The 13,566-nt window shown below is 44.8% G+C and overlaps 1 protein-coding gene across 2 annotated transcripts in view; it reads left to right on the top strand.

Annotated features, from left to right (window-relative positions):
- Nucleotides 1-5,739: 5,739 nt before the first annotated feature.
- The window catches only part of TMOD2 (tropomodulin 2), a 45,606-nt gene continuing 37,779 nt past the window's right edge, over nucleotides 5,740-13,566 (top strand). For both annotated transcript variants that reach the window (XM_081227974.1, XM_081227973.1), the window contains exon 1: nucleotides 5,740-5,870. The gene's annotated coding sequence lies outside the window, so the exon portion shown is untranslated. The remainder of the gene's footprint in view (nucleotides 5,871-13,566) is intronic.

Genomic DNA, 13,566 nt, shown 5'->3' on the forward strand with positions numbered 1-13,566 from the left:
TCCTTTGTGTATGGTTTGTTTCACTTAACATAATGTCCTCAAGGTTCATCCATGTTCATCCATGTACGTAATCTGAATTCAACCAAAAAGACTGAATTAGAAATTTTTAAATTTCCAACAAAAAAAGCCAAGGCCCAGATGGTTTCATTGGTAAATTCTACCAAACATTTAAAGAACTTAAAAAATTAATACCAGTCCTTCATAAATGCTTCCCAAAATTAGAAGAGGAAGCAACACTTCCTAACTCATGCCATAAGGCTAGTATTACTCTGATACCAAAACTAGTCAAAACATCAAAAGATAAGAAAACTACTGACCAATACTTCCTATGAATATGGACACAAAAGGTTTTCAACAAAATACTAGCAAACCAATTCCAATGATATATAAAGAGGATTATACACCATGACCAAGTAGGATTTATCTCAGGAATGAATAGTTAATTTAAGATCGGAAAATAAATGTAATACACCATATTAATAGAATAAATGAAAAAACCCACATGATCATCTTAACAGACACGGAAAAAGTCTTTGGTGCAATCTAACACCCTTTCATGATAAAAGCATTGAACAGAGTAGGAATAGACAGGAACCTCTTCAGACTGATAAAGGGTGTTTACCAAAGGATACCGTCAAGAAATTAGAAAAAAGAACAACCCACAGAATGGGAGAAAATATGTGCAAATAATATGTCTGATAAGGAATTTATAATCAGAACACATAAAAACATTTATAGATCAATAATAAAAAGACAAATAGCCAATTTAAAAAGTAGGCAAAAGACTTTTTAAAATTAATTTATTTATGTATTTATTTTTGGCTGCATTGGATCTTTGTTGCTGTGCGCGGGCTTTCTCTAGTTGCGGCGAGCGGGGGCTACTCTTCATTGTGGTGCGCGGGCTTCTCTTTGCGGTGGCTTCTCTTGTTGCGGAGCACGGGCTCTAGGTGCGCGGTCTTCAGTAGTTGTGGCGCATGGGCTTAGTTGCTCTGCGGCATGTGGGATCTTCGCGGACCAGGGCTCAAACCCGTGTCCCCTGCCTTGGCAGGAGGATTCTCAACCACTGCGCTACCAGGGAAGCCCAGAGTTATACACTTTAAGAGGGTAAATTTATGGTATGTGAAATATATCTCAGGGAAGCTGTATTTTAAAAATACAGAGATTAAAAAAATAATAATAAATAAAAACAAAATAAAAATACAGAGATTATTCAGCCGCAAAAAAGAATGAAATCTTGCCATTTGCGACAACATGGATGGACCTTGAGAGCATTATCCTTAGTGAAATAAGTCAGATGAGAAAGATAAATACTGTGTGATCTCACTTACATGGGGAATCTAAAACAAAAACAAAAACAAAAACCAAGTTTGTAGATACAGAGAACAGACCAGTGGTTGCCAGAGGCAAGGAGCGGGGAGTGGGTGAAATGGGTGTAGAAGGTCAAAAGATACAAACTTACAGTTATAAAATAAATCAGTCATGGGAATGTAATGTACAGCATGTGACTATAGTTAATAATACTGTATTGCATATTTGAAAGTTGTTAAGAGAATAGATATTAAAAAGTTCTCATCGGGCCTCCCTGGTGGCGCAGTGGTTGAGAGTCCGCCTGCCGATGCAGGGGATACGGGTTCGTGCCCCGGTCTGGGAGGATCCCATATGCCGCGGAGCGGCTGGGCCCGTGAGCCGTGGCCGCTGGGCCTGCGCGTCCGGAGCCTGTGCTCCGCAACGGGAGAGGCCACAACAGTGAGAGGCCCGCATACCACAAAAAGAAAAAAAAAAAAAAAAAAAAAAAAAAAAAAAAAAAGTTCTCATCATATGGAAGGGGGTCAAAAGGTACCAAAAAAAAATGCGGAGAGAACAGTTTAATAAAGCTCCATTACTCAGCTTCAACCATTATCAACTCATGGCCTATCTTGTTTCATCGATACCTCCACCCTGTCACCCTACCACTGCTCTCATGCTGGATTATTTGAAAAGCGAATCCCAGATATTATTTCTTCTGTAAATATTCGGTATTTTTTCAGTAATATCCAGTAGTATCTTTCCAAAAGATGACTCCTTTTAAAAATATAACACGATACCATTATCACATCCAAACAATTTTAAAATAATACCCTAAGATAATCAAATATTCTGTGTTCACATTCCCCGCAGTTGTCTCATAAATGTGATTTTTTTAAACAGCTGCTTTGTTCAAATCAAGATAACACACTACATTTGGTTATTTGCCTCTTCTATTTCTGTGTATCTATAAACTCTCCTTCCTTTATTTTTCTTGCAATTTATTGAAGAACTGGGTTGTCATGTAGAGTTTCCCATATTCTGGACTTCGTTGCTTGCATCAGTGTGGTGTCATTTAATATGATTACTATTATATAGTGATTCACTTTTAGATGCAGTACCAGGGCTGTTATAGTGTTATTTATTACACTATAAATAAGATAATTCATAGTTCATCAAGATAGTCACCACTCCTTTAGTGCTTACTAGACACCATATCCTTTGTAGCATACTTGACACAAATTATCTCATTTCATCTTCATAACAACCCCATGTGGTAAGTATTATTATCCCCAGCCTAGAGATGAAGAAAATGAGGCTTAGAAAGTTTAAAGAAACTTGGCCACAGTCAAGCAAGCAGTAAGTATATGGGTTCAACCCAGGTGTGTCTGGATTGGAAACCACAGTTTAACCATAGTTAAAATGCATACTTCTATCCATTATGTGATAATATCCCTATCCTTTGCCTGGGTTGTGGTTGTTGTTTGTTTTTATTAACTCTGGGAAGTAGTCCTTCACTCCATCCAAAGAACTTACTTTCACATTTCATCTGCAACACTTAGGATTCTTTCAGTTTCAAGTAACAGAAAACTCCATCTCAAATGGGCTCAACAATAAGGATATTTATTATCTCATATAATAATAAATACAGAAGTAGGGCAGCACCAGGGCTGATTGGTTTACTGACTCAACAACAACATCACAGACCCAAGTTCATTCTATCTCTTTACTCTGCCATCATCAGTGTGTTGGCTTTGTCTTAAGGCTGGATCCCCTAAGATGGCTATTCCAGTTTGAGGTAACACGGCCAGATGCAACAACATCTCATGGAGATGGTGGCATGTTTCCCTGTACACCTCTATTTAAGAGAAAGAAAACCTTTCCTTGAAGGACTTCAGCTGACCCCTCCTCAGGCCTCACTGGCCAGAACTGGGTCACATGCCCACCCCTAATCTCTCAGTGGCCAGTCAAGAGGATTGTATTCCCCTTGCCCATGATAGGTTGGTATGGAATGGTAATAGGGTCAGGTTCCCTAATGGGTGAACACCTTTACAGGCTTCTGCAAAGAAGAAGGAAAAGGGGGAAATGGATGTTGTGTAGGCAAGCAACAGTATCTACTACGTGTTCCAAATGATGTATGCTACATATTCCATTGCGAATTTACTGTCGATGTATCAGCCTCCTCATTGCATGAAGAGGCTAGACAAGATGATCTGTAAGGTCCCTTCCAGCTCTAGGAGTTGTGTTTCAATTTTACATTTTCATATAAATGGGACTGGGACTGTTGGATAGCTCTTGTATCTCTGTTTTGGCTGCCACCTATGACTTTAACCTAAGAAATCATTTCTATGCCTGCTTCCTTTCACAATCTTCATCTGAAGCAGTGCTCCATTCATTTCATCACATGCAGACATTATCCTTTCAGGGAATCACAAGGAAGCCAATGAGAAAGATAGTACACCACTAAGTATCTTTGCTATATCAAACCTTTGCTACACTTTCTTCAAATCTGAATAAAATTGCTTTATTATTTTCAGCTTATGCCTACCATCAGCTTTCTCTGAGGAAGCTACTAGCTTGACCTGTAAGCAGTCCTATTCTTATTTAACAGAAAGCTATAATTTGTGACAAATGTACAACATAAAAAAGTCAAAGACATCTGGTCTGTTACATAGGATATTTGGAATAACACACATATAGGAAAACTTGGGAATGTGATTTAAATTGATTTGGTCACACCTCCATTTAAGTTCACTCCTTCCTGCTCAGATTAGTCATTCTGGTGAGGAGGCCAAAACTGTAGTTCATTACTATAGTGTTGATAGTGGAAACGAGATGGGTATCTCAATCAGCAGCTACTGTATGCCATTGTTCATCTTTATAGTTCCGAGAGCCTTTGAGAATTAACTTTATTTTCTGATTCAGCCCTCTTGCTGGGGAAGGTATGGCCCTGTTGTGAAATGTACAAAGGAAAGAGAGTGCTGTGAGTGCCTCTTTGGGGAAGGTCAGGGCTGAAGGAGAGAAGATAGGCTTAATGACCAGCTGGATGACCGAATAACTCATATCACCTCTCTGTGTCTCTTAGAACTCTTAACTGAAGAAAATCCTCAGTCTACCTCTTACAGGGTTGTTGCAAAAACCAAGCGAGAACATGGATAGGAAAGTACTTCCACAGATGCAAAGTGATGCTACTATTTTCAAACATGGAATTCTCTGTGGCACTTTTTCTTTTTAGTCACATGATTACGGCACAGGTCATGCCAGATTATGATACTGTTTCACCTCCATTCACCCTTTGCCTATTTCAGAGATTATGCCAGCAGTGGTGCATCCATCTCTTTGGTTCATTTTCCTTCCACCACATCTGGAAGATACAAATCCCACCATAATGTGAAATATTGCACTGAAAATATGCAGCAAGGGTTCAAAAAGGAGAGATATCACATCTGATTAGAAAACGTTTCTGGAAGGTAATCCTATTATGCCATATATTTTCATAATTTCAATCTTTGTCCAATGTCACCCCACCCCACTTCATGCTTCAGAGACTAGACACTATTTTCTCTATCTTTGTAGAACCTGGCATAGAGGACACATCTCAGTTTACATTCCGGATGAAGTGAGCCTGCTAAACGTGTGACAATAGCAAACCCGGCGGGTTGTAACATTTATTTATCTAGACCAACGAGGCCGACTATCTTTAGCTTAGCATTTTACGTAGGGCTTTCGAGGGCGGAAGAGTGCCCGGGTCTCCCCTGCAACTCCCGAGGAAGGAACATTTATTGAGTATGTGCTAAGTGCCAGACACAGGTGCTTTCACATATGCACCCGTGCGTTGGTTGTACTAAAATGCGTTTAGTCCTCACAACATGTCTTCAAGCTTTAAGCCTACCATACAGATAAGGATGCTAAGGCACAGAGTCTAAATTAGCCAGCCTCTCCTCTAGTGACGCCACTGCCTGTGCGTGGGCTCTCGAACGTTCTCATCCACAACCTTTAGATCGGCCTCGCTACACCCCACCTCCCTACCCACAGGCATGTACCCCAACTACTCCTCCCCACGCCCCGCCCTAGGCCGGCGTAAAGCCAATAAAACCTAGGGCAGGCCTGTTCTGTCTCTGAGCTGGTGTTAACAAGGCTTCCACTTAAAGATGCTCACTCACCCAACAGCTCCTCACAGGCTTGGAGAGCCTTTGCCACCCACCCTATCCGTAGCCCCGAGCTTCTCCAAAGAGCCTGCACAGCTTGGTCCCAAGGCTGAGGTCCTCCTCGCCTGCACAGCAGTTACGGGGTCGGGACGCAGATTCCGGGCGAGGACACCTTCAGGGGAGGGGTGAGGAAGCCCGGGGTGACAGCCAGTGGGCAGGGGGTCCCGCCTCCGCGCGGCCGCCGCACGCCGCCTCGAACTACGCTTCCCAGCCTGCTCCGCAGCAGCCGCGCGCCCCGGCGCCGCGCCCGGCCGGTAGCCGCCTGTTGATTGCCGCTCTCGCCCCGGCCACGGCGCCGCCCTGCTCGCCGGCCCCTCTACCTCGGGGCAGACGGACTGACTGCCAGCACCGCCGGCTCCGGGATGGGCGTGCTGACGGGTGAGCGCGCCGGGGGGTGGGTGGGTGCGGGCCCGCCCGGGCGAGGCGCCGTCCGCAGCCCCCGGCCCGCAGCGTGGGGCGGCCGCGCCCTCCCTGCCCTCGGGAGGATGCTCCGCGGCGTCGGCGCTCGGCCGGGCGGTCGAGGCCGAGGCCGCCTCTGGCCTCCTCGGCTCGACGGGCGGCTCAGGGCGGCGCGGAGGAGAGGGCGGCGCGGGCCGGAGGCGCCCGGCGGGTGTGGGTCCCACGCCCTGCACTGCGGCTCCGCAGTCTCTGCAGCCCCTGGGCCGCCGCAGTGAGGGCGCGGTCTCTGTCCTCCCTGAGCTGCGGGGCCGGGTTTTTCCACGCTGGGCTTTGTTCCCCATTTTATCCTTTCCTGTTAACGTTTGACAAGCTCTTGGAGCCTAATGCCTGTCACTGCAGCGTTAGAGCAGGCGACGGGGAAGGGTAGACTCCGGCTGGAGCTGTCACCCGCAGGGCGTTTCAGCCTCCGAGAAAGCAGCGTTCCGAGAGCGGCCTGATGCAGGTCCTCGGGACTCATTTTTTTTCTGGTTAAAGTAATGGTAGCATGTGCTCCCTTGAGTCTTCCAAAATTTACCCTGTTGACCTGCAGAAATGAAAATTGCTTTTTAATAATAATAATAATAATAATAATAATAATAATAATAATAATAATGGCTCCTAAAGGGAATTTTTACTTAACGTATTCAAAGGTGGGAAGGTGATGCGAGCAAAATGCAAATTAGCAATGAAGGAGGCTGTGAATGCTACGGGCTTCCTCTTGCCTACTAAACATCTGAATCACCAGGTCCTTGGGAAGGGAATGAAAAGAACATCGGAGAAGGTATTTATAAAACCCATTTCCAGCTCTACCATTAAGGAGCTGAGGGACCCTGGACAAGTCCCTTCACCTCTCTTATCCTCTTTCTCCATGGTAAAACGGGGCATTCGGGTTACATGATTTCTAAACGTCTGTTCTTCCAAGACTCTCATCAGGGAACTGAGGAGATGAGGGTGCTGGTGTTCAACACCATTACAAAAACCTGATTGTGACAGACCAAGTGGCTTTACCTAGTGAGGAGGAAAGGTTTTTCAGGGTTTAGGCAACCTGATTTTTTAAAAAATAAAACCAGTTTCCTCTGTCTACTCTCTGCAGCCTAACCCAATAAATATACATTACAACTTTTATTTTTTGTAAATTACTATAAATTGGTAGACAGCAACAGGCTGTGGATGTTCTGTGTTTGTTTTTAATTTGCTGAAGGTGAAGTGATGGGATCAGTAGGTAAAGGGAGAAGCAAATGGCTCCCGCATGCTTGGCAGAGTGGTCAGATGTGGTCAGCAAGGAGGAGGGGAGGAAACCGCAGCAAAAAGTAAGCAGAGAGTACAGACACTGAGGATAGAGAGGATGGGTATTGATGGGTCCTTGTTTGAATAATAAATACACAGTAGAAGGAATGAGAGAAACCAGTGGTATGTAACCCTAATGTAACTGATTCAGGCAAGGATTCATCCAGGGGTACAAAACCTTTGAGCAAAAGGTTGTTGGGGAACAGGATTTTCACATTTTTTCGAAGTATCTTGGCACAGATTACCTAGGGAAAATGTGTCCTTAAAATGGAGAGATGAGGAAGTCATCACCTTAGCTGAATGATCAAGCTTACCAACACCTATCATGCATCTCTTGTTGGGATGCAGTAAGAAGGTCGTAACTTCACGTGTGTGGTGTTCCTGCCAAAAAGATGGTGGGAATGGGATACTGTAGATTAAAATATTCAAGTGATAACCAATCAGGTTGTGTGAACTTTGGATCCTAGATCAGAAAAAATAAATAAAAAATAGCTATAAACGATGAGTTGGGGACAATTGGAGAGATTTGAATACAGACTGCATATTAGGTAATATTATGGAATTACTTTTCATTTTCTTAGGTGCAGTGGTGGTCCTGTGGTCATGTAGGACACTGTCTTTTTCTTTTGTTTGTTTGTTTTTTCTTTTTTGCGGTACTCGGGCCTCTCACTGCCATGGTCTCTCCCGTTGCGGAGCACAGGCTCTGGACGCGCAGGCTCAGCGGCCATGGCTCACGGGCCCAGCCACTCCACGGCATGTGGGATCTTCCCGGACCAGGGCACGAACCCGTGTCCCCTGCATCGGCAGGCGGACTCCCAACCACTGCGCCACCAGGGAAGCCCTCTTTTTCTTTTGAGATGTGGGTATTTGAGGCACAGTGTCATGACGTCTGCAACTTTCAGCGGGTTCAGGGTGGAGGGGGATTAGAAGAGTTGGGGAGGACGCTCGAGAATGCAGCAAAATGATGACAGCTGGTGAATTAAAGAGAGTGGTATACAGGTGTTTATTGTACTATTTTATGTTTTCTGTAGATTTGAACTTTTTAAATAAAAATTGAGGTGATCAATAAAATAGATAAGTAAACAAAGGAAAGGATTGTAGAGGACAGCGTGGTTAGTGACAGAAAAAAGCAGTGGATCCGCGGGGGACTCACAGTAAGTCTGTGGCTTCAAGTTCCTAAGATTTAAATCCTACTGGAGGTGTGAGTCGGGTCAGGGGAAGTTCTGTTTTTTGGTTTGTCTTGGCTACTATGAATCATTTATTCTTAAGACATCTCATCCCCTAACTCCAACCTTAAAGTATTAATAATTCCCAAACCTTAGAAATTCTAGCCCTACCCAAGAACCATTCTGAAAGTGCTATCCCTTTCCTCTCTGAGTTCAAGATCTGCACCCATGTGGCTCAAACAAGCTCATAAAAGGCAGATGCAGAAGAGAAGTATTACCTATTACCAGACCAAGAAAACAGAACCAATTCTTAAGATACAGCACTTAATTTTATACAGAACCTTTTGCTGCAAGGATGTTTTTCCTATACCTGATATTTATATATATATATATATGCTTTTATGTTTTGCCCCCCTGTTTTGGCATCAAGGCTACCCCATCTCTTTCCTGTGTGTCACCAGTATTCCTGGATTTCCCTGGTGACGGCTGAGTAGAGTAGGAATGAGAAGATCAGCTCTAGGACTGTGGGTAATAGGAGCTCATGAAACGAGGTGCAAGGCCAGCCATGTCGAGCCAGGACATGAGTAAGGAGCCAATCTGAGGCACCAGCCCAATGAAAGAACCAGGAGGCCTCTTGTCAGAGCAGTGGGAGGGGTCTTGAGGCTAGGGAGCTGGGCTGCTGTTCAGCCAGTATATACAGGGTCAGCCATCCCTGTCGTTTATAGCTGACAACCATTCTGATAGGACAGTGCCCATTTCATACCAGTTAAATATTTTGCATATCATCTTGATAAGCAGTCATGAGTCAAGGTGCACATAGCACCTGTAAGTCATAACAAAGCTTTGCTCAAAACCTAACTGGGATACAGATGCCAGAGAAGGAAAGAAGATAGGTGGGTCAAAGACACATAAGCAGGCAGAAAAGACAAAAAGTAGAGAACCCATAGTGCCAGTCAGGAAGTGAGAAGCCCATAACTTCCTGAAACCAAGATGAGGGGACATGGCTAGAACCAATAGGCAGTTGAAAACCAAAAAGACCCAGACACCCACGTGGAAGGCAAGGAGTTAGAAGTCAAGAAACAAGAACTCCTCAGAAAACAGAGAATAGGGCCAGACAAAGGGGTAGGGCAGCAGCAGGGAATAGGACCTGCCAAGATAATTAGAAACCAGGTGGCAGTCTGGGCAGACAGTGAGACTTCCATGCTAGAGCCCTTCTGCCCCCGCCAGGAAGCTTCTTGGCAACTTCCTGCCCAGGTGGAAACCTATCTCATACTTTGGCCAGCCTACCCATGGCGGCTTGCTACACCTGGCAGTGCTGACCCAGGGCTCCTATAGGGTGCTACCTCTCCACGTTCAACAGATCCTGACAAGGTTAACGGAGGGAACCACCCTCTGAGATAAGTACTGCTCTTTGCCTGTTTTACAGAGGAAGGGACAGAGACTTGGAGAGGTTGTCACTCGCACATGGATCTGTAACCATCAGTTCAAGGGCTGGCTGGCTCCAAGGCACATGCTTTTTGTCTTCCAGGCTCTTCTGAACCTGGAGGGGGTGGTTACTGGTGGGCACATTGTTTTAAAAGGAGACAGTTTTCAAGCACAGTTTGAGCTATGGCAACTTTTGCGTTGTAAGATTGGGAAGTTAAGAACAAATGATCTCAGAGACAAACTCTTCATTCTGGTAAGATCTGTTCCTCATTCCCCATTCAACTTGCCCCTTCCAATTGCCTTCTCATATTTTTTGCCTGAAATTCCTCCTTATCACACCCCATTCTCTGTCCTGCATCGCCTGCAGATACTTCCCAGGATATGGCAGGAGCCATTTGGTTATTTAAAAAAAAAAAACAGGGCTTCCCTGGTGGCGCAGTGGTTGAGGGTCCGCCTGACGATGCAGGGGACACGGGTTCGTGCCCCGGTCCGGGAGGATTCCACATGCCGCGGAGCGGCTGGGCCCGTGAGCCATGGCCGCTGGGCCTGCGCGTCCGGAGCCTGTGCTCTGCAGCGGGAGAGGCCACAGCGGTGAGAGGCCCGCATACCGCAAAAAACAAAATGAAACAAAAAAACAGACTTGAATGGGCCATCTTCAAATAGCTAGATTCTAAAACACAGGCTATGTGTTTTGTACACATCTTTGTATTTTCCTGCAGCTAGAAAGGAATTAAATATATAGGATCAATTCCTGTTTTGTTGGAGGATATAGTGATAAGCTGATTTTTTTCTAATTTACTAGTTTTAGAAAATGTAGATTTGGCTCTTGTGCAAACTGGTTCACTGATTGCTTAAAGATTACTATAAAATATTGAAGATATATAAATAATAATAACTGCTCACTTACCGACTACCCCTCTTGGGACTAAATCATCATCAGTGCGGGGGAAGCCCGAGTCCTCCTTCCCCAATTAACTCCCCCTCCCCTCGCTACGTGGTGTCTGTCTTTTCCACGTGCAGTCCTTTGTAGCTTTCCCAGATGCGTATGTAATCCAAAACAATTTATGGCACTGTTTTACCCATTTAAAAAACTTCTCGCTAGGTTTTACAAGTATTTTTTTCTTACTCTTTTGTAAAAATTGGTCTTTGGTTTGGATCAGATTTAATAAATAGGGCTGCTTGTTTTGGCTTTGGTTCTAATTGTGTAGGGAGGGAGGGCCAAAGGCTGGGCACTTCGTGCTGTATCTGATTTTCCTCTTTCATACCACAGTTATACAAATAAGGTAGCAGAAAGAGAAGCGAAGGAAGCCACACTGCTTGTTTTCTTTCTCCAGGCTCGTATCTTTGGCAACTGGAAGAGTTATCAGAGGGCCCAAATCATCCTCCCTTCAGCTCAAGTCCTTGCTCCTCTTGTCCATTTTCTAACCGGTTGGTGTACGTACATACCTACCTGGACTCCTGGAAGCTCTGTTTGGCGCTTGCTTCACTGCAGTGTGCATATTAGTTTCTTGTTGCACGTTGAGAGCTTGCCATGGGACACACTCTGCTGGAGGTGAGACTGTGGCAACTCTTTGGAAACTTTCCGAAGAGGACAAATATGAACTCCGGGAGGCCTGGGTAGGGGCTAAAGCAGGCTAGCCCTGAGCTAGAAATCTGTGATTTGACTTTAAAAGCTATGTGAATAATGTTTTCACATATATCTATATTTGTTATTAAAAATAAAACCAGCTTTCCCCCAAATCTTTAAATCAGAGTTGTGCTCCCGGAGGATACACTGTTTTTTTTTTCTCCTCTGGCTTTAAGACCCCCCTGATGCACTGGCACAACATATGCAATTTGTTTTAACAGGTACTGTTACATAGTATTAACATGTTATTGTAACTACTTAGTTAAAGTCTCTCTCACTATCAAACTGTAAGCTCAGTTAGGGCACAAGATATCATCTGTTCTGTTCACTGCTTTTGTCCCAGCATTGGAAAAGGTGGACTTTCAGTAGATATTTGTTGAATGTATATACAAGAAGCCCAGGAATATAAAGAATTATGACGTCATCCCTGTCCTCTACGAGTTGGTGGTGTAGTTGGAGAGAGAACCATTTATGTAGCATACATAAAAAATAATGAGAGAGGGATGAACACTCAACTGGTGACATAGGCAACGAGATTTAGGAAACAGAGCAACTTCTGTGCGTTTAGGTGGCCTCAGAAAGTTCCGTGACAGAGAGTGCAGGCTGTGTATATGGTGGAATGATCTCTGGACCAATGGGTCACTTCACCTCTCTGAGCTCATTTCCTTCTTTTGACATTTGTTGCACAATACTTGTTGGATGTCTTCTCTGGGTCAAGACCTGTGCTGAGAGCCAGGATTATAACAATGACTAAAACTGATACAGTCTCCACCCTCACAGAGCTTAGCAAGGAAGACAGAGATAAAACAAGCAATTGTAATAAAGTCAAGGAGAGCTCTGAATAAGGGGTGTGCCATGGGGTGGAGAGTGACTCAGACCTGCCTGGGGGTCTGCACAAGGCCTCTCTGAGGAATTGAAGCTTACATTGAGACTGGAAGGTGAGTTGGCTACCAGTCAGCCAGAGAAAGAGGGGGTAAGAGTGCTCTGAGCAGAGGAAACAACATAAGGCATGATCCAGGAGTTGGAAGTGGTCCAGGGGGCTGGAGCCAGGAGGAGATGGGGAGTGCAGTGCAGGATGAGGCTGATGAGGATGACAGAGGTCAGACTGTGAATTTGAACCTTACCCTCCAAGCGAAGGGAAGCCACTGGAGGATTTTAAGTAACTAGGGCAGAGTTGGTTAAAAAGATCACTTTGGCCATTTGTATGGAGAATGGATGCAGATGGACTAAGGCTGGATGTGGAAGTGCAGGCAAGTGACGTAGGCGGATTCTCAACATGTTTAGGTGTGGACCAGATTTGGTTATTGGTGGGCGGGGAGAAGACAAGGAAGAGGAGATGTCAAGGATGGCTCCCTGGTTTCTTGGCCAAATTCCTAAAATTGGAAATTCCAGAGGAGAAGCTATTTGGAAGGAAAGATGATGTGTATACTTCTGACATTTGAGATGGCTGATTCAGCGAAGTAGAGATGTTGGTTCGGCAGTGGAAATATATGGACGTGACCCTCAAGGAACAAAGTCTAGATCAAAGATATGGATTTGGGGGTCTTCAGGTTATGGATTATAAATAAAACTTTGGAGGGGATGAGTTTCCCCAGGGAAAGTGTACAGTTTAAGAAAAGAAATGCTAAGGCAGGATCTTGTAACATGCCAGTATTTAAGGTAGAGGAAGAAGAATTGCCAAAAGAGACCAAGGAGTGATCGGAGAAGCAGGAGAAAAACCATCTGTGTTGCTGGACTGGATGATTGTTAAGGCCTCACTCAGCCCTGACGTTCTGTGGTCCTGCAGAGCTGGGATCTGAGCCAGGTCTCAAAGGCAGAGCACATGGACTGACCATGAGAGTAGAGAAGGGCGTTCCAAGTAATATTACTATATCAGCCAAGGTCCCAACAAGAAACAGAGGACACACTCAAACTGAATAATTTGAGGGAATTTTAATAAAGAGGCTATTTACAAAGTTGTAGGGAGGGTTTGAGGAATCCAACAAGGCAGAAATCTGGCACTAGCCACATAAGAACCCTTCACCACCCCCAGGCCTGAAGTCAGCAAGGGCATAGGGACAGCTGTTGTAGAGGGGGCTTCCTGGTAGGCAGTGTGGCCTTCTGGACCAACCTCCCTCTCCGCCTGCCCTCC

Source organism: Mesoplodon bidens (genome assembly GCF_964165515.1).
Source record: "Mesoplodon bidens genome assembly, chromosome: 3".
Classification (NCBI taxonomy): domain Eukaryota; kingdom Metazoa; phylum Chordata; class Mammalia; order Artiodactyla; family Ziphiidae; genus Mesoplodon; species Mesoplodon bidens.